The 19562-nt window shown below is 46.5% G+C and overlaps 2 non-coding genes and 44 pseudogenes across 2 annotated transcripts; all 46 read left to right on the top strand.

The window, feature by feature from the left end:
* The first annotated feature begins 131 nt into the window (after window positions 1–131).
* Window positions 132–250, top strand: LOC140297889 (5S ribosomal RNA). The gene has a single exon (XR_011913585.1). It is a non-coding gene; the product is annotated as a 5S ribosomal RNA (ribosomal RNA).
* Window positions 251–519: 269 nt separating this feature from the next.
* Window positions 520–638, top strand: LOC140279432 (5S ribosomal RNA; annotated as a pseudogene).
* Window positions 639–907: 269 nt separating this feature from the next.
* LOC140278118 (5S ribosomal RNA) lies at window positions 908–1026 on the top strand (annotated as a pseudogene).
* Window positions 1027–1298: 272 nt separating this feature from the next.
* Window positions 1299–1417, top strand: LOC140291961 (5S ribosomal RNA; annotated as a pseudogene).
* A 269-nt stretch (window positions 1418–1686) lies between these two features.
* On the top strand, window positions 1687–1805 carry LOC140290840 (5S ribosomal RNA; annotated as a pseudogene).
* Window positions 1806–2074: 269 nt separating this feature from the next.
* LOC140278517 (5S ribosomal RNA) lies at window positions 2075–2193 on the top strand (annotated as a pseudogene).
* A 269-nt stretch (window positions 2194–2462) lies between these two features.
* LOC140319737 (5S ribosomal RNA) lies at window positions 2463–2581 on the top strand (annotated as a pseudogene).
* A 269-nt stretch (window positions 2582–2850) lies between these two features.
* On the top strand, window positions 2851–2969 carry LOC140301037 (5S ribosomal RNA; annotated as a pseudogene).
* Window positions 2970–3238: 269 nt separating this feature from the next.
* Window positions 3239–3357, top strand: LOC140295868 (5S ribosomal RNA; annotated as a pseudogene).
* A 269-nt stretch (window positions 3358–3626) lies between these two features.
* Window positions 3627–3745, top strand: LOC140288235 (5S ribosomal RNA; annotated as a pseudogene).
* A 269-nt stretch (window positions 3746–4014) lies between these two features.
* Window positions 4015–4133, top strand: LOC140295867 (5S ribosomal RNA; annotated as a pseudogene).
* A 272-nt stretch (window positions 4134–4405) lies between these two features.
* LOC140288934 (5S ribosomal RNA) lies at window positions 4406–4524 on the top strand (annotated as a pseudogene).
* Window positions 4525–4793: 269 nt separating this feature from the next.
* On the top strand, window positions 4794–4912 carry LOC140290779 (5S ribosomal RNA; annotated as a pseudogene).
* Window positions 4913–5181: 269 nt separating this feature from the next.
* Window positions 5182–5300, top strand: LOC140294026 (5S ribosomal RNA; annotated as a pseudogene).
* Window positions 5301–5569: 269 nt separating this feature from the next.
* On the top strand, window positions 5570–5688 carry LOC140305489 (5S ribosomal RNA; annotated as a pseudogene).
* Window positions 5689–5957: 269 nt separating this feature from the next.
* On the top strand, window positions 5958–6076 carry LOC140300067 (5S ribosomal RNA; annotated as a pseudogene).
* Window positions 6077–6349: 273 nt separating this feature from the next.
* LOC140299257 (5S ribosomal RNA) lies at window positions 6350–6468 on the top strand (annotated as a pseudogene).
* A 269-nt stretch (window positions 6469–6737) lies between these two features.
* Window positions 6738–6856, top strand: LOC140292658 (5S ribosomal RNA; annotated as a pseudogene).
* Window positions 6857–7125: 269 nt separating this feature from the next.
* On the top strand, window positions 7126–7244 carry LOC140293008 (5S ribosomal RNA; annotated as a pseudogene).
* A 269-nt stretch (window positions 7245–7513) lies between these two features.
* LOC140289022 (5S ribosomal RNA) lies at window positions 7514–7632 on the top strand (annotated as a pseudogene).
* A 269-nt stretch (window positions 7633–7901) lies between these two features.
* Window positions 7902–8020, top strand: LOC140297887 (5S ribosomal RNA). Its single transcript, XR_011913583.1, has one exon. It is a non-coding gene; the product is annotated as a 5S ribosomal RNA (ribosomal RNA).
* A 269-nt stretch (window positions 8021–8289) lies between these two features.
* LOC140279425 (5S ribosomal RNA) lies at window positions 8290–8408 on the top strand (annotated as a pseudogene).
* A 269-nt stretch (window positions 8409–8677) lies between these two features.
* Window positions 8678–8796, top strand: LOC140288683 (5S ribosomal RNA; annotated as a pseudogene).
* Window positions 8797–9453: 657 nt separating this feature from the next.
* On the top strand, window positions 9454–9572 carry LOC140300215 (5S ribosomal RNA; annotated as a pseudogene).
* Window positions 9573–9841: 269 nt separating this feature from the next.
* On the top strand, window positions 9842–9960 carry LOC140274517 (5S ribosomal RNA; annotated as a pseudogene).
* Window positions 9961–10569: 609 nt separating this feature from the next.
* On the top strand, window positions 10570–10688 carry LOC140294024 (5S ribosomal RNA; annotated as a pseudogene).
* Window positions 10689–10957: 269 nt separating this feature from the next.
* Window positions 10958–11076, top strand: LOC140295209 (5S ribosomal RNA; annotated as a pseudogene).
* Window positions 11077–11345: 269 nt separating this feature from the next.
* On the top strand, window positions 11346–11464 carry LOC140296634 (5S ribosomal RNA; annotated as a pseudogene).
* Window positions 11465–11733: 269 nt separating this feature from the next.
* Window positions 11734–11852, top strand: LOC140290302 (5S ribosomal RNA; annotated as a pseudogene).
* Window positions 11853–12121: 269 nt separating this feature from the next.
* LOC140300115 (5S ribosomal RNA) lies at window positions 12122–12240 on the top strand (annotated as a pseudogene).
* A 269-nt stretch (window positions 12241–12509) lies between these two features.
* Window positions 12510–12628, top strand: LOC140295304 (5S ribosomal RNA; annotated as a pseudogene).
* A 269-nt stretch (window positions 12629–12897) lies between these two features.
* Window positions 12898–13016, top strand: LOC140310792 (5S ribosomal RNA; annotated as a pseudogene).
* A 269-nt stretch (window positions 13017–13285) lies between these two features.
* LOC140291313 (5S ribosomal RNA) lies at window positions 13286–13404 on the top strand (annotated as a pseudogene).
* A 651-nt stretch (window positions 13405–14055) lies between these two features.
* LOC140278114 (5S ribosomal RNA) lies at window positions 14056–14174 on the top strand (annotated as a pseudogene).
* Window positions 14175–14446: 272 nt separating this feature from the next.
* LOC140291960 (5S ribosomal RNA) lies at window positions 14447–14565 on the top strand (annotated as a pseudogene).
* A 269-nt stretch (window positions 14566–14834) lies between these two features.
* On the top strand, window positions 14835–14953 carry LOC140290671 (5S ribosomal RNA; annotated as a pseudogene).
* A 269-nt stretch (window positions 14954–15222) lies between these two features.
* LOC140278513 (5S ribosomal RNA) lies at window positions 15223–15341 on the top strand (annotated as a pseudogene).
* A 269-nt stretch (window positions 15342–15610) lies between these two features.
* Window positions 15611–15729, top strand: LOC140319730 (5S ribosomal RNA; annotated as a pseudogene).
* A 269-nt stretch (window positions 15730–15998) lies between these two features.
* LOC140301036 (5S ribosomal RNA) lies at window positions 15999–16117 on the top strand (annotated as a pseudogene).
* A 269-nt stretch (window positions 16118–16386) lies between these two features.
* On the top strand, window positions 16387–16505 carry LOC140295865 (5S ribosomal RNA; annotated as a pseudogene).
* A 272-nt stretch (window positions 16506–16777) lies between these two features.
* LOC140277824 (5S ribosomal RNA) lies at window positions 16778–16896 on the top strand (annotated as a pseudogene).
* Window positions 16897–17165: 269 nt separating this feature from the next.
* LOC140301035 (5S ribosomal RNA) lies at window positions 17166–17284 on the top strand (annotated as a pseudogene).
* A 269-nt stretch (window positions 17285–17553) lies between these two features.
* LOC140295864 (5S ribosomal RNA) lies at window positions 17554–17672 on the top strand (annotated as a pseudogene).
* Window positions 17673–17944: 272 nt separating this feature from the next.
* On the top strand, window positions 17945–18063 carry LOC140279178 (5S ribosomal RNA; annotated as a pseudogene).
* A 648-nt stretch (window positions 18064–18711) lies between these two features.
* LOC140304641 (5S ribosomal RNA) lies at window positions 18712–18830 on the top strand (annotated as a pseudogene).
* A 269-nt stretch (window positions 18831–19099) lies between these two features.
* LOC140295544 (5S ribosomal RNA) lies at window positions 19100–19218 on the top strand (annotated as a pseudogene).
* Window positions 19219–19562: the final 344 nt, after the last annotated feature.

Below are 19562 nucleotides of genomic sequence, written 5' to 3'. Positions count from 1 at the left end.
GAAGAGAATAATCACATCAAGGAGGAAGATGAACCCACTACAAGTCAGCCTTTTTCGGCAATTATCTGGTTACACAGAGGAAGTGTATGATTCCAGTACCTATATAATGCACATTTGTCACCGATATTGTTGCTTACGGCCACACCACCCTGAATAAGCCCGACCTCGTCTGATCTCGGAAGCCAAGCAGGGTTGGGCCTGGTTAGTACTTGAATGGTAGACCGCTTGGGAATACCAGGTGCTGTAAGCTTTTTCTCTTCTCTCGACCACCTGCATGTCTTTTGTTGCAACGTCTGATCACCCTGTGACACATGAGGAAGTTGGTCATCTTCAGCTTCTGCTGCTTTGTTGGCAGACACGAAGTGATCTGAGAGTCTCAGTTTCAGCTGAAGAGAATGATCACATCAGAGAAGATGATATGCCCGCTACACATCAGCCTTTCTCGGCAATTATCTGGTTGCATAGAGGAATTGTATGATTCCAGTACCTATATAATGCACATTTGTCAGAGACATTGTTGCTTACGGCCACACCACCCTGAACATGCCCGACCTCGTCTGATCTCGGAAGCCAAGCAGGGTTGAGCCTGCTTAGTGCTTGGATGGGAGACTGCTTGGGAATACCAGGTGCTGTAAGCTTCTTCTCTTCTCTCTACCACCTGCATGTCTTTTGTTGCAACGTCTGATCACCCTGTGACACATGAGGAAGTTGGTCATCTTCAGCTGCTGCTGCTTTGTTGGCAGACACAAAGTGATCTGAGAGTCTCAGTTTAAGTTGCAGAGAATGACCACATCAGAGAAGATGATATGCCCGCTACACTTCAGCCTTTCTCGGCAATTATCTGGTTGCATAGAGGAACCGTATGATTCCAGTACCTATATAATGCACATTTGTCAGAGACATTGTTGCTTACGGCCACACCACCCTGAACATGCCCGACCTCGTCTGATCTCGGTAACCAAGGACGGTTGGGCCTGGTTAGTACTTAAATGGGAGACCGCTTGGGAATACCAGGAGCTGTAAGCTTTTTGTCTTCTCTCGACCACCTGCATGTCTTTTGTTGCAACGTCTGATCACCCTGTGACACATGAGGAAGTTGGTCATCTTCAGCTGCTGCTGCTTCTTTGTTGGCAGACACGAAGTGATCTGAGAGTCTCAATTTCAGCTGCAGAGAATAATCACATCAGGGAAGAAGATGTGCCCACTACAAGTCAGCCTTTCTCGGCAATTATCTGGTTACATAGAGGAAGTGTATGATTCCAGTACCTATATAATGCACATTTGTCACAGATATTGTTGCTTACGGCCACACCACCCTGAATAAGCCCGACCTCGTCTGATCTTGGAAGTCAAGCAGGTTTGGGCCTGGTTAGTACTTGGATGGGAGACAGCTTGGGAATACCAGGTGCTCTAAGCTTTTTCTCTTCTCTCTACCACCTGCATGTCTTTTGTTGCAACGTCTGATCACCCTTTGACACATGAGGAAGTTGGTCATCTTCAGCTGCTGCTGCTTTGTTGGCAGACACAAAGTGATCTGAGAGTCTCATTTTCAGCTGGAGAGAATTATCACGTCAGGGAAGAAGATGTGCCCACTACATATCAGCCTTTCTCTGCAATTATCTGGTTACATAGAGGAAGTGTATGACTCCATTGCCTATATAATGCACATTTGTCACGGAGATTGTTACTTACGGCCGCACCACCCTTAATATGCCCGACCTCGTCTGATCTTGGAAGCAAAGGAGGGTTGGGCGTGGTTAGTACTTGGATGGAAGACCTCTTGGGAATACCAGGTGCTGTAAGCTTTTTCTCTTCTCTCTACCACCTGCATGTCTTTTGTTGCAACGTCTGATCACCCTGTGACACATGAGGAAGTTGGTCATCTTCAGCTGCTGCTGCTTTGTTGGCTGACACGAAGTGATCTGAGAGTCTCAGTTTCAGTTGCAGAGAATGATCACATCAGAGAAGATGATATGCCCGCTACACATCAGCCTTTCTCTGCAATTATCTGGGTGCATAGAGGAACCGTATGATTCCAGTACCTATATAATGCACATTTGTCAGAGACATTGTTGCTTACGGCCACACAACCCTGAACATGCCCGACCTCGTCTGATCTCGGAAGCCAAGCAGGGTTGGGCCTGGTTTGTACTTGGATGGAAGACCTCTTGGGAATACCAGTTGCTGTAAGCTTTTTCTCTTCTCTCTACCACCTGCATGTCTTTTGTTGCAATGTCTGATCACCCTGTGACACATGAGGAAGTTGGTCATCTTCAGCTTCTGCTGCTTTGTTGGCAGACACAAAGTGATCTGAGAGTCTCACTTTCAGCTCAAGAGAATAATCACGTCAGGGAAGAAGATGTGCCCACTACTTATCAGCTTTTCTCGGCAATTATCTGGTTACATAGAGGAACTGTATGATTCCAGTACCTATATAATGCACATTTGTCACAGTTATGGTTGCTTACGGCCACACCACCCTGAACATACCCGACCTCGTCTGATCTCGGAAGCCAAGGAGGGTTGGGCGTGCTTAGTACTTGGATGGAAGACCTCTTGGGAATACCAGGTGCTGTAAGCTTTTTCTCTTCTCTCGACCACCTGCATGTCTTTTGTTGCAATGTCTGATCACCCTGTGACACATGAGGAAGGTGGTCATCTTCAGCTGCTGCTGCTTTGTTGGCAGACACGAAGTGATCTGAGAGTCTCAGTTTCAGTTGCAGAGAATGATCACATCAGAGAAGATGATACACCCGCTACACATCAGCCTTTCTCGGCAATTATCTGGTTGCATAGAGGAACCGTATGATTCCAGTGCCTATATAATGCACATTTGTCAGATACATTGTTGCTTACGGCCACACCACCCTGAACATGCCCGACCTCGTCTGATCTCAGAAGCCAAGCAGGGTTGGTCCTGGTTAGTACTTGGATGGGAGACTGCTTGGGAATACCAGGTGCTGTAAGCTTCTTCTCTTCTCTCTACCACCTGCATGTCTTTTGTTGCAACGTCTGATCACCCTGTGACACATGAGGAAGGTGGTCATCTTCAGCTTCTGCTGCTTTGTTGGCAGACACGAAGTGATCTGAGAGTCTCAGTTTCAGTTGCAGAGAATGATCACATCAGAGAAGATGATATGCCCGCTACACATCAGCCTTTCTCGGCAATTATCTGGTTGCATAGAGGAACCGTATGATTCCAGTACCTATATAATGCACATTTGTCAGAGACATTGTTGCTTACGGCCACACCACCCTGAACATGCCCGACCTTGTCTGATCTCGGAATTATAGCACGGTTGGTCCTGGTTAGTACTTGGATGGGAGTCCGCTTGGGAATACCAGTTGCTGTAAGCTTCTTCTCTTCTCTCTACCACCTGCATGTCTTTTGTTGCAATGTCTGATCATCCTGTGACACATGAGGAAGGTGGTCATCTTCAGCTGCTGCTGCTTTGTTGGCAGACACGAAGTGATCTGAGAGTCTCATTTTCAGTTGGAGAGAATAATCACATCAGGGAAGAAGATGTGCCCACTACAAGTTAGCCTTTCTCGGCAATTATCTGGTTACATAGAGGAAGTGTATGGTTCCAGTACTTATATAATGCACATTTGTCACAGATATTGTTGCTTACGGCCACACCACCCTGAATAAACCAGACCTCCTCTGATCTTGGAAGCAAAGCAGGGTTGGGCCTGTTTAGTACTTGGATGGGAGACCACTTGGGAATACCAGGTGCTTTAAGCTTTTTCTCTTCTCTCTACCACCTGAATGTCTTTTGTTGCAACGTCTGATCACCCTGTGACACATGAGGAAGGTGGTCATCTTCAGCTGCTGCTGCTTTGTTGGCAGACACGAAGTGATCTGAGAGTCTCAGTTTCAGCTGAACAGAATAATCACGTCAGGGAAGAAGATGTGCCCACTACACATCAGCCTTTCTCAGCAATTATCTGGTTACATAGAGGAACCGTATGATTCCAGTACCTATATAATGCACATTTGTCAGAGACATTGTTGCTTACGGCCACACCACCCTGAACATGCCCGACCTTGTCTGATCTCGGAATTATAGCACGGTTGGTCCTGGTTAGTACTTGGATGGGAGTCCGCTTGGGAATACCAGTTGCTGTAAGCTTCTTCTCTTCTCTCTACCACCTGCATGTCTTTTGTTGCAACGTCTGATCATCCTGTGACACATGAGGAAGTTGGTCATCTTCAGCAGCTGCTGCTGCTTTGTTGGCAGACACGAAGTGATCTGAGAGTCTCAGTTTCAGCTGCAGAGAATAATCACATCAGGGAAGAAGATGTGCCCACTACAAGTTAGCCTTTCTCGGCAATTATCTGGTTGCATAGAGGAAGTGTATGATTCCAGTACTTATATACTGCACATTTTTCACAGATTTTGTTACTTACGGCCACACCACCCTGAATAAACCTGACCTCGTCTGATCTCGGAAGCCAAGCAGGGTTGTGCCTGGTTAGTACTTGGATGGGAGACCGCTTGGGATTATCAGGTGCTGTAAGCTTTTTCTCTTCTCTCAACCACCTGCATGTCTTTTGTTGCAACGTCTGATCACCCTGTGACACATGAGGAAGTTGGTCATCTTCATTTTCTGCTGCTTTGTTGGCAGACACGAAGTGATCTTAGAGTCTAATTTTCAGCTGGAGAAAATTAGCACGTCAGGGAACAAGATGTGCCCACTATATATCAGACTTTTTCGGCAATTATCTTGTTACATAGAGGAACCATATGATTCCATTGCCTATATAATGCACATTTGTCACAGAGATTGTTGCTTACGGCCAAACCACCCTGAATATGCCCAATCTCGTGTGATCTCAGAAGCCAAGGAGGGTTGGGCCTGGTTAGTACTTTGATGAGAGACCGCTTGGGAATACCAGGTGCTGTAAGCTTTTTCTCTTCTCTCTACCACCTGCATGTATTTTGTTGCAAGGTCTGATCGCCCTCTGACACATGAGGAAGTTGGTCATCTTCAGCTGCTGCTGCTTTGTTGGCAGACACGAAGTGATCTGAGAGTCTCAGTTTCAGCTGAAGAGAATAATCACGTCAAGGAAGAAGATGTGCCCACTACACATCAGCCTTTCTCAGCAATTATCTGGGTGCATAGAGGAACCGTATGATTCCAGTACCTATATAATGCACATTTGTCAGAGACATTGTTGCTTACGGCCACACAACCCTGAACATGCCCGACCTCGTCTGATCTCGGAAGCCAAGCACAGTTGGGCCTGGTTTGTACTTGGATGGAAGACCTCTTGGGAATACGAGGTGCTGTAAGCTTTTTCTCTTCTCTCTACCACCTGCATGTCTTTTGTTGCAACGTCTGATCACCCTGTGACACATGAGGAAGTTGGTCATCTTCAGCTACTGCTGCTTTGTTGGCAGACACAAAGTGATCTGAGAGTCTCAGTTTCAGCTGCAGAGAATAATCACGTCAGGGAAGAAGATGTGCCCACTACACATCAGCCTTTCTCGGAAATGATCTGGTTGCATAGAGGAACCGTATGATTCCAGTACCTATATAATGCACATTTGTCAGAGACATTGTTGCTTACGGCCACACCACCCTGAACATGCCCGACCTCGTCTGATCTCGGAAGCCAAGGAGGGTTGGGCGTGGTTAGTACTTGGATGGAAGACCTCTTGGGAATACCAGGTGCTGTAAGCTTTTTCTCTTCTCTCGACCACCTGCATGTCTTTTGTTGCAACGTCTGATCACCCTGTGACACATGAGGAAGTTGGTCATTTTCAGCTGCTGCTGCTTTGTTGGCAGACACGAAGTGATCTGAGAGTCTCAGTTTCAGCTGCAGAGAATGATCACATGAGGGAAGAAGATTTGCCCACTACAAGTCTGCCTTTCTCGGCAATTATCTGGTTACATAGAGGAACCGTATGATTCCAGTACCTATATAATGCACATTTGTCACAGACATTGTTGCTTACGGCCACACCACCCTGAACATGCCCGACCTCGTCTGATCTCGGTAGCTAAGGAGGGTTGGGCCTGGTTAGTACTTAAATGGGAGACCGCTTGGGAATACCAGGAGCTGTAAGCTTTTTGTCTTCTCTCGACCACCTGCATGTCTTTTGTTGCAACGTCTGATCACCCTGTGACACAATGAGGAAGTTGGTCATCTTCAGCTGCTGCTGCTTCTTTGTTGGCAGACACGAAGTGATCTGAGAGTCTCAATTTCAGCTGCAGAGAATAATCACATCAGGGAAGAAGATGTGCCCACTACAAGTCAGCCTTTCTCGGCAATTATCTGGTTACATAGAGGAAGTGTATGATTCCAGTACCTATATAATGCACATTTGTCACAGATATTGTTGCTTACGGCCACACCAGCCTGAATAAGCCCGACCTCGTCTGATCTTGGAAGTCAAGCGGGTTTGGGCCTGGTTAGTACTTGGATGGGAGACTTCTTGGGAATACCAGGTGCTGTAAGCTTTTTCTCTTCTCTCTACCACCTGCATGTCTTTTGTTGCAACGTCTGATCACCCTTTGACACATGAGGAAGTTGGTCATCTTCAGCTGCTGCTGCTTTGTTGGCAGACACAAAGTGATCTGAGAGTCTAATTTTCAGCTGGAGAGAATTATCACGTCAGGGAAGAAGATGTGCCCACTACATATCAGCCTTTCTCGGCAATTATCTGGTTACATAGAGGAAGTGTATGATTCCATTGCCTATATAATGCACATTTGTCACGGAGATTGTTACTTACGGCCAAACCACCCTGAATATGTCTGACCTTGTCTGATCTCGGAACCCAAGCAGGGTTGGACCTGGTTAGTACTTGAATGGGAGACCCCTTGGGAATGCCAGGTGCTGTAAGCTTTTTCTCTTCTCTCTACCACCTGCATGTATTTTGTTGCAAGGTCTGATCGCCCTGTGACACATGAGGAAGTTGGTCATCTTCAGCTGCTGCTGCTTTGTTGGAAGACACGAAGTGATCTGAGAGTCTCAGTTTCAGCTGAAGAGAATAATCACGTCAAGGAAGAAGATGTGCCCACTACGCATCAGCCTTTCTCAGCAATTATATGGTTACATAGAGGAACCGTATGATTCCTGTACTTATATAATGCACATTTGTCAGACACATTGTTGCTTACGGCCACACTACCCTGAACATGCCCGACCTTGTCTGATCTCGGAAGCCAAGCAGGGTTGAGCCTGCTTAGTACTTGGATGGGAGACAGCTTGGGAATACCAGGTGCTGTAAGCTTTTTCTCTTCTCTCTACCACCTGCATGTCTTTTGTTGCAACGTCTGATCACCCTGTGACACGTGAAGAAGTTGGTCATCTTCAGCTGCTGCTGCTTTGTTGGAAGACACGAAGTGATCTGAGAGTCTCAGTTTCAGCTGAAGAGAATAATCACGTCAGGGAAGAAGATGTGCCCACTACACATCAGCCTTTCTCATCAATTATCTGGTTACATAGAGGAACCGTATGATTCCTGTACTTATATAATGCACATTTGTCACAGACATAGTTACTTACGGCCACACCACCCTGAATTTGCCTGACCTCGTCTGATCTCAGAAGCCAAGCAGTGTTGGGCCTGGTTAGTACTTGGATGGGAGACAGCTTGCGAATACCAGGTGCTGTAAGCTTTTTCTCTTCTCTCTACCACCTGCATGTCTTTTGTTGCAACGTCTGATCACCCTGTGACACATGAGGAAGTTGGTCATCTTCAGCTGCTGCTGCTTTTTTGATAGACACGAGGTGATCTGAGAGTCTCAGTTTCAGCTGAAGAGAATAATCACATCAAGGAGGAAGATGAACCCACTACAAGTCAGCCTTTTTCGGCAATTATCTGGTTACACAGAGGAAGTGTATGATTCCAGTACCTATATAATGCACATTTGTCACCGATATTGTTGCTTACGGCCACACCACCCTGAATAAGCCCGACCTCGTCTGATCTCGGAAGCCAAGCAGGGTTGGGCCTGGTTAGTACTTGAATGGTAGACCGCTTGGGAATACCAGGTGCTGTAAGCTTTTTCTCTTCTCTCGACCACCTGCATGTCTTTTGTTGCAACGTCTGATCACCCTGTGACACATGAGGAAGTTGGTCATCTTCAGCTTCTGCTGCTTTGTTGGCAGACACGAAGTGATCTGAGAGTCTCAGTTTCAGCTGAAGAGAATGATCACATCAGAGAAGATGATATGCCCGCTACACATCAGCCTTTCTCGGCAATTATCTGGTTGCATAGAGGAATTGTATGATTCCAGTACCTATATAATGCACATTTGTCAGAGACATTGTTGCTTACGGCCACACCACCCTGAACATGCCCGACCTCGTCTGATCTCGGAAGCCAAGCAGGGTTGAGCCTGCTTAGTGCTTGGATGGGAGACTGCTTGGGAATACCAGGTGCTGTAAGCTTCTTCTCTTCTCTCTACCACCTGCATGTCTTTTGTTGCAACGTCTGATCACCCTGTGACACATGAGGAAGTTGGTCATCTTCAGCTGCTGCTGCTTTGTTGGCAGACACAAAGTGATCTGAGAGTCTCAGTTTTAGCTGCAGAGAATAATCACGTCAGGGAAGAAGATGTGCCCACTACAAGTCAGCCTTTCTCTGCAATTATCTGGTTACATAGAAGAAGTGTATGATTCCAGTACCTATATAATGCACATTTGTCACAGCTATTGTTGCTTACGGCCGCACCACCCTGAATATGCCTGACCTCGTCTGATCTTGGAAGCCAAGCAGGGTTGGGCCTGGTTAGTACTTAGATGGGAGACCACTTCGGAATACCAGGTGCTTTAAGCTTTTTCTCTTCTCTCTACCACCTGCATGTCTTTTGTTGCAACGTCTGATCACCCTGTGACACATGAGGAAGTTGGTCATCTTCAGCTGCTGCTGCTTTGTTGGCTGACACGAAGTGATCTGAGAGTCTCAGTTTCAGTTGCAGAGAATGATCACATCAAGGAAGAAGATGTGCCCACAACAAGTCAGCCTTTCTCGGCAATTATCTGGTTACATAGAGGAACCGTATTATTCCAGTACCTATATAATGCACATTTTTCACAGACATTGTTACTTACGGCCACACCACCCTGAATATGCCAGACCTTGACTGATCTCAGAACCCAAGCAGGGTTGTACCTGGTTAGTACTTGGATGGGAGACAGCTTGGGAATACCAGGTGCTGTAAGCTTTTTCTCTTCTCTCTACAACCTGCATGTCTTTTGTTGCAACGTCTGATCACCCTGTGACACATGAGGAAGTTGGTCATCTTCAGCTGCTGCTGCTTTGTTGATAGACACGAGGTGATCTGAGAGTCTCAGTTTCAGCTGAAGAGAATAATCACATCAAGGAGGAAGATGAACCCACTACAAGTCAGCCTTTTTCGGCAATTATCTGGTTACACAGAGGAAGTGTATGATTCCAGTACCTATATAATGCACATTTGTCACCGATATTGTTGCTTACGGCCACACCACCCTGAATAAGCCCGACCTTGTCTGATCTCGGAAGCCAAGCAGGGTTGGGCCTGGTTAGTACTTGAATGGTAGACCGCTTGGGAATACCAGGTGCTGTAAGCTTCTTCTCTTCTCTCGACCACCTGGATGTCTTTTGTTGCAACGTCTGATCACCCTGTGACACATGAGGAAGTTGGTCATCTTCAGCTGCTGCTGCTTTGTTGGCAGACACAAAGTGATCTGAGAGTCTCAGTTTCAGCTGCAGAGAATAATCACGTCAGGGAAGAAGATGTGCCCACTACAAGTCAGCCTTTCTCTGCAATTATCTGGTTACATAGAAGAAGTGTATGATTCCAGTACCTATATAATGCACATTTGTCACAGCTATTGTTGCTTACGGCCGCACCACCCCGAATATGCCTGACCTCGTCTGATCTTGGAAGAAAAGCAGGGTTGGGCCTGGTTAGTACTTGGATGGGAGACCACTTCGGAATACCAGGTGCTGTAAGCTTTTTCTCTTCTCTCTACCACCTGCATGTCTTTTGTTGCAACGTCTGATCACCCTGTGACACATGAGGAAGTTGGTCATCTTCAGCTGCTGCTGCTTTGTTGGCTGACACGAAGTGATCTGAGAGTCTCAGTTTCAGTTGCAGAGAATGATCACATCAGAGAAGATGATATGCCCGCTACACATCAGCCTTTCTCGGCAATTATTTGGTTGCATAGAGGAACCGTATGATTCCAGTACCTATATAATGCACATTTGTCAGAGACATTGTTGCTTACGGCCACACAACCCTGAACATGCCTGACCTCGTCTGACCTCTTGGGAATACCAGGTACTGTAAGCGTTTTCTCTTCTCTCTACCACCTGCATGTCTTTTGTTGCAACGCCTGATCACCCTGTGACACATGAGGAAGTTGGTCATCTTCAGCTGCTGCTGCTTTGTTGGCTGACACGAAGTGATCTGAGAGTCTCAGTTTCAGTTGCAGAGAATGATCACATCAGAGAAGATGATATGCCCGCTACACATCAGCCTTTCTCGGCAATTATCTGGTTGCATAGAGGAACCGTATGATTCCAGTACCTATATAATGCACATTTGTCAGAGACATTGTTGCTTACGGCCACACAACCCTGAACATGCCCGACCTCGTCTGATCTCGGAAGCCAAGCACAGTTGGGCCTGGTTTGTACTTGGATGGAAGACCTCTTGGGAATACGAGGTGCTGTAAGCTTTTTCTCTTCTCTCTACCACCTGCATGTCTTTTGTTGCAACGTCTGATCACCCTGTGACACATGAGGAAGTTGGTCATCTTCAGCTTCTGCTGCTTTGTTGGCAGACACGAAGTGATCTGAGAGTCTCAGTTTCAGCTCGAGAGAATAATCACGTCAGGGAAGAAGATGTGCCCACTACTTATCAGCTTTTCTCGGCAATTATCTGGTTACATAGAGGAACTGTATGATTCCAGTACCTTTATAATGCACATTTGTCACAGTTATGGTTAATTACGGCCACACCACCCTGAAAATGCCTGACCACGTCTGATCTCGGAAGCCAAGCAGGTTTTGGCCTGGTTAGTACTTGGATGGTAGACTCTCTGGGAATACCAGGTGCTGTAAGCTTTTTCTCTTCTCTCTACCACCTGCATGTCTTTTGTTGCAACGTCTGATCACCCTTTGACACATGAGGAAGTTGGTCATCTTCAGCTGCTGCTGCTTTGTTGGCAGACACAAAGTGATCTGAGAGTCTCAATTTCAGCTGCAGAGAATAATCACATCAGGGAAGAAGATGTGCCCACTACAAGTCAGCCTTTCTCGGCAATTATCTGGTTACATAGAGGAAGTGTATGATTCCAGTACCTATATAATGCACATTTGTCACAGATATTGTTGCTTACGGCCACACTACCCTGAATAAGCCCGACTTCGTCTGATCTTGGAAGTCAAGCAGGTTCGGGCCTGGTTAGTACTTGGATGGGAGACAGCTTGGGAACACCAGGTGCTCTAAGCTTTTTCTCTTCTCTCTACCACCTGCATGTCTTTTGTTGCAACGTCTGACCACCCTTTGACACATGAGGAAGTTGGTCATCTTCAGCTGCTGCTGCTTTGTTGGCAGACACAAAGTGATCTGAGAGTCTCATTTTCAGCTGGAGAGAATTATCACGTCATGGAAGAAGATGTGCCCACTACATATCAGCCTTTCTCGGCAATTATCTGGTTACATAGAGGAAGTGTATGATACCATTGCCTATATAATGCACATTTGTCACGGAGATTGTTACTTACGGCCGCACCACCCTGAATATGCCCGACCTCGTCTGATCTTGGAAGCTAAGGAGGGTTGGGCGTGGTTAGTACTTGGATGGAAGACCTCTTGGGAATACCAGGTGCTGTAAGCTTTTTCTCTTCTCTCTACCACCTGCATGTCTTTTGTTGCAACGTCTGATCACCCTGTGACACATGAGGAAGTTGGTCATCTTCAGCTGCTGCTGCTTTGTTGGCTGACACGAAGTGATCTGAGAGTCTCAGTTTCAGTTGCAGAGAATGATCACATCAGAGAAGATGATATGCCCGCTACACATCAGCCTTTCTCTGCAATTATCTGGGTGCATAGAGGAACCGTATGATTCCAGTACCTATATAATGCACATTTGTCAGAGACATTGTTGCTTACGGCCACACAACCCTGAACATGCCCGACCTCGTCTGATCTCGGAAGCCAAGCAGGGTTGGGCCTGGTTTGTACTTGGATGGAAGACCTCTTGGGAATACCAGGTGCTGTAAGCTTTTTCTCTTCTCTCTACCACCTGCATGTCTTTTGTTGCAATGTCTGATCACCCTGTGACACATGAGGAAGTTGGTCATCTTCAGCTTCTGCTGCTTTGTTGGCAGACACAAAGTGATCTGAGAGTCTCACTTTCAGCTCAAGAGAATAATCACGTCAGGGAAGAAGATGTGCCCACTACTTATCAGCTTTTCTCGGCAATTATCTGGTTACATAGAGGAACTGTATGATTCCAGTACCTATATAATGCACATTTGTCACAGTTATGGTTGCTTACGGCCACACCACCCTGAACATGTCCAACCTCGTCTGATCTCGGAAGCCAAGGAGGGTTGGGCGTGCTTAGTACTTGGATGGAAGACCTCTTGGGAATACCAGGTGCTGTAAGCTTTTTCTCTTCTCTCGACCACCTGCATGTCTTTTGTTGCAATGTCTGATCACCCTGTGACACATGAGGAAGGTGGTCATCTTCAGCTGCTGCTGCTTTGTTGGCAGACACGAAGTGATCTGAGAGTCTCAGTTTCAGTTGCAGAGAATGATCACATCAGAGAAGATGATACACCCGCTACACATCAGCCTTTCTCGGCAATTATCTGGTTGCATAGAGGAACCGTATGATTCCAGTACCTATATAATGCACATTTGTCAGATACATTGTTGCTTACGGCCACACCACCCTGAACATGCCTGACCTCGTCTGATCTTGGAAGCCAAGCAGGGTTGGGCCTGGTTAGTACTTGGATGGGGGACTGCTTGGGAATACCAGGTGCTGTAAGGTTTTTCTCTTTTCTCTACCACCTGCATGTGTTTTGTTGCAACGTCTGATCACCCTGTGACACATGAGGAAGGTGGTCATCTTCAGCTGCTGCTGCTTTGTTGGAAAAAACGAAGTGATCTGAGAGTCTCAGTTTCAGCTGAAGAGAATAATCACGTCAGGGAAGAAGATGTGCCCACTACACATCAGCCTTTCTCAGCAATTATCTGGTTACATAGAGGAACCGTATGATTCCTGTACTTATATAATGCACATTTGTCACAGACATTGTTACTTACGGCCACACCACCCTGAATTTGCCTGACCTCGTCTGATCTCGGAAGCCAAGCAGGGTTTGGTCTGGTTAGTACTTGGGTGGGAGACCGCTTGGGAATACCAGGTGCTATAAGCTTTTTGTCTTCTCTCAACCACCTGCATGTCTTTTGTTGCAACGTCTGATCATCTTGTGACACATGAGGAAGTTGGTCATCTTCAGCAGCTGTTGCTGCTTTGTTGGCAGACACGAAGTGATCTGAGAGTCTCAGTTTCAGCTGGAGAGAATTATCACGTCAGAGAACAAGATGTGCCCACTACATATCAGCCTTTCTCTGCAATTATCTGGTTACATAGAGGAACCATATGATTCCAATTGCCTATATAATGCACATTTGTCACAGAGATTGTTATTTACGGCCACACCAACCTGAACATGTCTGATCTCGGAAGCCAAGGAGGGTTGGGCCTGGTTAGTAATTGAATGGGAGACCTCTTGGGATTACGAGGTGCTGTAAACTTTTTTTCTTCTCTCTACCACCTGCATGTCTTTTGTTGCAACGTCTGATCACCCTGTGACACATGAGGAAGATGGTCATCTTCAGCTGCTGCTGCTTTGTTGGCAGACACGAAGTGATCTGAGAGTCTCAGTTTAAGTTGCAGAGAATGACCACATCAGAGAAGATGATATGCCCGCTACACTTCAGCCTTTCTCGGCAATTATCTGGTTGCATAGAGGAACCGTATGATTCCAGTACCTATATAATGCACATTTGTCAGAGACATTGTTGCTTACGGCCACACCACCCTGAACATGCCCGACCTCGTCTGATCTCGGTAACCAAGGACGGTTGGGCCTGGTTAGTACTTAAATGGGAGACCGCTTGGGAATACCAGGAGCTGTAAGCTTTTTGTCTTCTCTCGACCACCTGCATGTCTTTTGTTGCAACGTCTGATCACCCTGTGACACATGAGGAAGTTGGTCATCTTCAGCTGCTGCTGCTTCTTTGTTGGCAGACACGAAGTGATCTGAGAGTCTCAATTTCAGCTGCAGAGAATAATCACATCAGGGAAGAAGATGTGCCCACTACAAGTCAGCCTTTCTCGGCAATTATCTGGTTACATAGAGGAAGTGTATGATTCCAGTACCTATATAATGCACATTTGTCACAGATATTGTTGCTTACGGCCACACCACCCTGAATAAGCCCGACCTCGTCTGATCTTGGAAGTCAAGCAGGTTTGGGCCTGGTTAGTACTTGGATGGGAGACAGCTTGGGAATACCAGGTGCTCTAAGCTTTTTCTCTTCTCTCTACCACCTGCATGTCTTTTGTTGCAACGTCTGATCACCCTTTGACACATGAGGAAGTTGGTCATCTTCAGCTGCTGCTGCTTTGTTGGCAGACACAAAGTGATCTGAGAGTCTCATTTTCAGCTGGAGAGAATTATCACGTCAGGGAAGAAGATGTGCCCACTACATATCAGCCTTTCTCTGCAATTATCTGGTTACATAGAGGAAGTGTATGACTCCATTGCCTATATAATGCACATTTGTCACGGAGATTGTTACTTACGGCCGCACCACCCTTAATATGCCCGACCTCGTCTGATCTTGGAAGCCAAGGAGGGTTGGGCGTGGTTAGTACTTGGATGGAAGACCTCTTGGGAATACCAGGTGCTGTAAGCTTTTTCTCTTCTCTCTACCACCTGCATGTCTTTTGTTGCAACGTCTGATCACCCTGTGACACATGAGGAAGTTGGTCATCTTCAGCTGCTGCTGCTTTGTTGGCTGACACGAAGTGATCTGAGAGTCTCAGTTTCAGTTGCAGAGAATGATCACATCAGAGAAGATGATATGCCCGCTACACATCAGCCTTTCTCTGCAATTATCTGGGTGCATAGAGGAACCGTATGATTCCAGTACCTATATAATGCACATTTGTCAGAGACATTGTTGCTTACGGCCACACAACCCTGAACATGCCCGACCTCGTCTGATCTCGGAAGCCAAGCAGGGTTGGGCCTGGTTTGTACTTGGATGGAAGACCTCTTGGGAATACCAGTTGCTGTAAGCTTTTTCTCTTCTCTCTACCACCTGCATGTCTTTTGTTGCAATGTCTGATCACCCTGTGACACATGAGGAAGTTGGTCATCTTCAGCTTCTGCTGCTTTGTTGGCAGACACAAAGTGATCTGAGAGTCTCACTTTCAGCTCAAGAGAATAATCACGTCAGGGAAGAAGATGTGCCCACTACTTATCAGCTTTTCTCGGCAATTATCTGGTTACATAGAGGAACTGTATGATTCCAGTACCTATATAATGCACATTTGTCACAGTTATGGTTGCTTACGGCCACACCACCCTGAACATACCCGACCTCGTCTGATCTCGGAAGCCAAGGAGGGTTGGGCGTGCTTAGTACTTGGATGGAAGACCTCTTGGGAATACCAGGTGCTGTAAGCTTTTTCTCTTCTCTCGACCACCTGCATGTCTTTTGTTGCAATGTCTGATCACCCTGTGACACATGAGGAAGGTGGTCATCTTCAGCTGCTGCTGCTTTGTTGGCAGACACGAAGTGATCTGAGAGTCTCAGTTTCAGTTGCAGAGAATGATCACATCAGAGAAGATGATACACCCGCTACACATCAGCCTTTCTCGGCAATTATCTGGTTGCATAGAGGAACCATATGATTCCAGTGCCTATATAATGCACATTTGTCAGATACATTGTTGCTTACGGCCACACCACCCTGAACATGCCCGACCTCGTCTGATCTCAGAAGCCAAGCAGGGTTGGTCCTGGTTAGTACTTGGATGGGAGACTGCTTGGGAATACCAGGTGCTGTAAGCTGCTTGTCTTCTCTCTACCACCTGCATGTCTTTTGTTGCAACGTCTGATCACCCTGTGACACATGAGGAAGGTGGTCATCTTCAGCTGCTGCTGCTTTGTTGGCAGACACGAAGTGATCTGAGAGTCTCAGTTTCAGTTGCAGAGAATGATCACATCAGAGAAGATGATATGCCCACTACACATCAGCCTTTCTCGGCAATTATCTGGTTGCATAGAGGAACCGTATGATTCCAGTACCTATATAATGCACATTTGTCAGAGACATTGTTGCTTACGGCCACACCACCCTGAACATGCCCGACCTTGTCTGATCTCGGAATTATAGCACGGTTGGTCCTGGTTAGTACTTGGATGGGAGTCCGCTTGGGAATACCAGTTGCTGTAAGCTTCTTCTCTTCTCTCTACCACCTGCATGTCTTTTGTTGCAACGTCTGATCATCCTGTGACACATGAGGAAGTTGGTCATCTTCAGCAGCTGCTGCTGCTTTGTTGGCAGACACGAAGTGATCTGAGAGTCTCAGTTTCAGCTGCAGAGAATAATCACATCAGGGAAGAAGATGTGCCCACTACAAGTTAGCCTTTCTCGGCAATTATCTGGTTACATAGAGGAAGTGTATGGTTCCAGTACTTATATAATGCACATTTGTCACAGATATTGTTGCTTACGGCCACACCACCCTGAATAAACCAGACCTCGTCTGATCTTGGAAGCAAAGCAGGGTTGGGCCTGTTTAGTACTTGGATGGGAGACCACTTGGGAATACCAGGTGCTCTAAGCTTTTTCTCTTCTCTCTACCACCTGAATGTCTTTTGTTGCAACGTCTGATCACCCTGTGACACATGAGGAAGGTGGTCATCTTCAGCTGCTGCTGCTTTGTTGGCAGACACGAAGTGATCTGAGAGTCTCATTTTCAGTTGGAGAGAATTATCACGTCAGGGAAGAAGATGTACCCAATACATATCAGCCTTTCTCGGCAATTATCTGGTTACATAGAGGAACCATATGATTCCAGTGCCTATATAATGCACATTTGTCAGATATGTTGTTGCTTACGGCCACACCACCCTGAACATGCCCGACCTCGTCTGATCTCAGAAGCCAAGCAGGGTTGGTCCTGGTTAGTACTTGGATGGGAGACTGCTTGGGAATACCAGGTGCTGTAAGCTTCTTCTCTTCTCTCTACCACCTGCATGTCTTTTGTTGCAACGTCTGATCACCCTGTGACACATGAGGAAGGTGGTCATCTTCAGCTGCTGCTGCTTTGTTGGCAGACACGAAGTGATCTGAGAGTCTCAGTTTCAGTTGCAGAGAATGATCACATCAGAGAAGATGATATGCCCGCTACACATCAGCCTTTCTCGGCAATTATCTGGTTGCATAGAGGAACCGTATGATTCCAGTACCTATATAATGCACATTTGTCAGAGACATTGTTGCTTACGGCCACACCACCCTGAACATGCCCGACCTTGTCTGATCTCGGAATTATAGCACGGTTGGTCCTGGTTAGTACTTGGATGGGAGTCCGCTTGGGAATACCAGTTGCTGTAAGCTTCTTCTCTTCTCTCTACCACCTGCATGTCTTTTGTTGCAACGTCTGATCATCCTGTGACACATGAGGAAGTTGGTCATCTTCAGCAGCTGCTGCTGCTTTGTTGGCAGACACGAAGTGATCTGAGAGTCTCAGTTTCAGCTGCAGAGAATAATCACATCAGGGAAGAAGATGTGCCCACTACAAGTTAGCCTTTCTCGGCAATTATCTGGTTGCATAGAGGAAGTGTATGATTCCAGTACTTATATACTGCACATTTTTCACAGATATTGTTACTTACGGCCACACCACCCTGAATAAACCTGACCTTGTCTGATCTCGGAAGCCAAGCAGGGTTGGACCTGGTTAGTAATTGGATGGGAGACCACTTGGGAATACCAGGTGCTGTAAGCTTTTTCTCTTCTCTCAACCACCTGCATGTCTTTTGTTGCAACGTCTGATCACCCTGTGACACATGAGGAAGTTAGTAATCTTCAGCTGCTGCTGCATTGTTGGCAGACACGAAGTGATCAGAGAGTCTCATTTTTAGCTGGAGAGAATTATCACGTCAGGGAACAAGATGTGCCCACTACATATCAGCCTTTCTCTGCAATTATCTGGTTACATAGAGGAACCATATGATTCCAATTGCCTATATAATGCACATTTGTCACAGAGATTGTTATTTACGGCCACACCAACCTGAACATGTCTGATCTCGGAAGCCAAGGAGGGTTGGGCCTGGTTAGTAATTGAATGGGAGACCTCTTGGGATTACGAGGTGCTGTAAGCTTTTTTTCTTCTCTCTACCACCTGCATGTCTTTTGTTGCAACGTCTGATCACCCTGTGACACATGAGGAAGGTGGTCATCTTCAGCTGCTGCTGCTTTGTTGGCAGACACGAAGTGATCTGAGAGTCTCAGTTTAAGTTGCAGAGAATGACCACATCAGAGAAGATGATATGCCCGCTACACATCAGCCTTTCTCGGCAATTATCTGGTTGCATAGAGGAACCGTATGATTCCAGTACCTATATAATGCACATTTGTCAAAGACATTGTTGCTTACGGCCTCACCACCCTGAACATGCCTGACCTCGTCTGATCTTGGAAGCCAAGCAGGGTTGGGCCTGGTTAGTACTTGGATGGGGGACTGCTTGGGAATACCAGGTGCTGTAAGCTTTTTCTCTTTTCTCTACCACCTGCATGTGTTTTGTTGCAACGTCTGATCACCCTTTGACACATGAGGAAGGTGGTCATCTTCAGCTGCTGCTGCTTTGTTGGAAAAAACGAAGTGATCTGAGAGTCTCAGTTTCAGCTGAAGAGAATAATCACGTCAGGGAAGAAGATGTGCCCACTACACATCAGCCTTTCTCAGCAATTATCTGGTTACATAGAGGAACCGTATGATTCCTGTACTTATATAATGCACATTTGTCACAGACATTGTTACTTACGGCCACACCACCCTGAATTTGCCTGACCTCGTCTGATCTCGGAAGCCAAGCAGGGTTTGGTGTGGTTAGTACTTGGGTGGGAGACCGCTTGGGAATACCAGGTGCTATAAGCTTTTTGTCTTCTCTCAACCACCTGCATGTCTTTTGTTGCAACGTCTGATCATCCTGTGACACATGAGGAAGTTGGTCATCTTCAGCAGCTGTTGCTGCTTTGTTGGCAGACACGAAGTGATCTGAGAGTCTCAGTTTCAGCTGGAGAGAATTATCACGTCAGGGAACAAGATGTGCCCACTACATATCAGCCTTTCTCTGCAATTATCTGGTTACATAGAGGAACCATATGATTCCAATTGCCTATATAATGCACATTTGTCACAGAGATTGTTATTTACGGCCACACCAACCTGAACATGTCTGATCTCGGAAGCCAAGGAGGGTTGGGCCTGGTTAGTAATTG

This window comes from Leuresthes tenuis, unplaced genomic scaffold (genome assembly GCF_036924035.1).
Source record: "Leuresthes tenuis unplaced genomic scaffold, fLeuTen1.0.hap1 SCAF_1, whole genome shotgun sequence".
NCBI classification, from domain to species: Eukaryota; Metazoa; Chordata; class Actinopteri; order Atheriniformes; family Atherinopsidae; genus Leuresthes; species Leuresthes tenuis.
The sequence above is the reverse complement of the archived record's forward strand: the minus strand, read 5'-3'. Positions and strand labels throughout refer to the sequence as shown.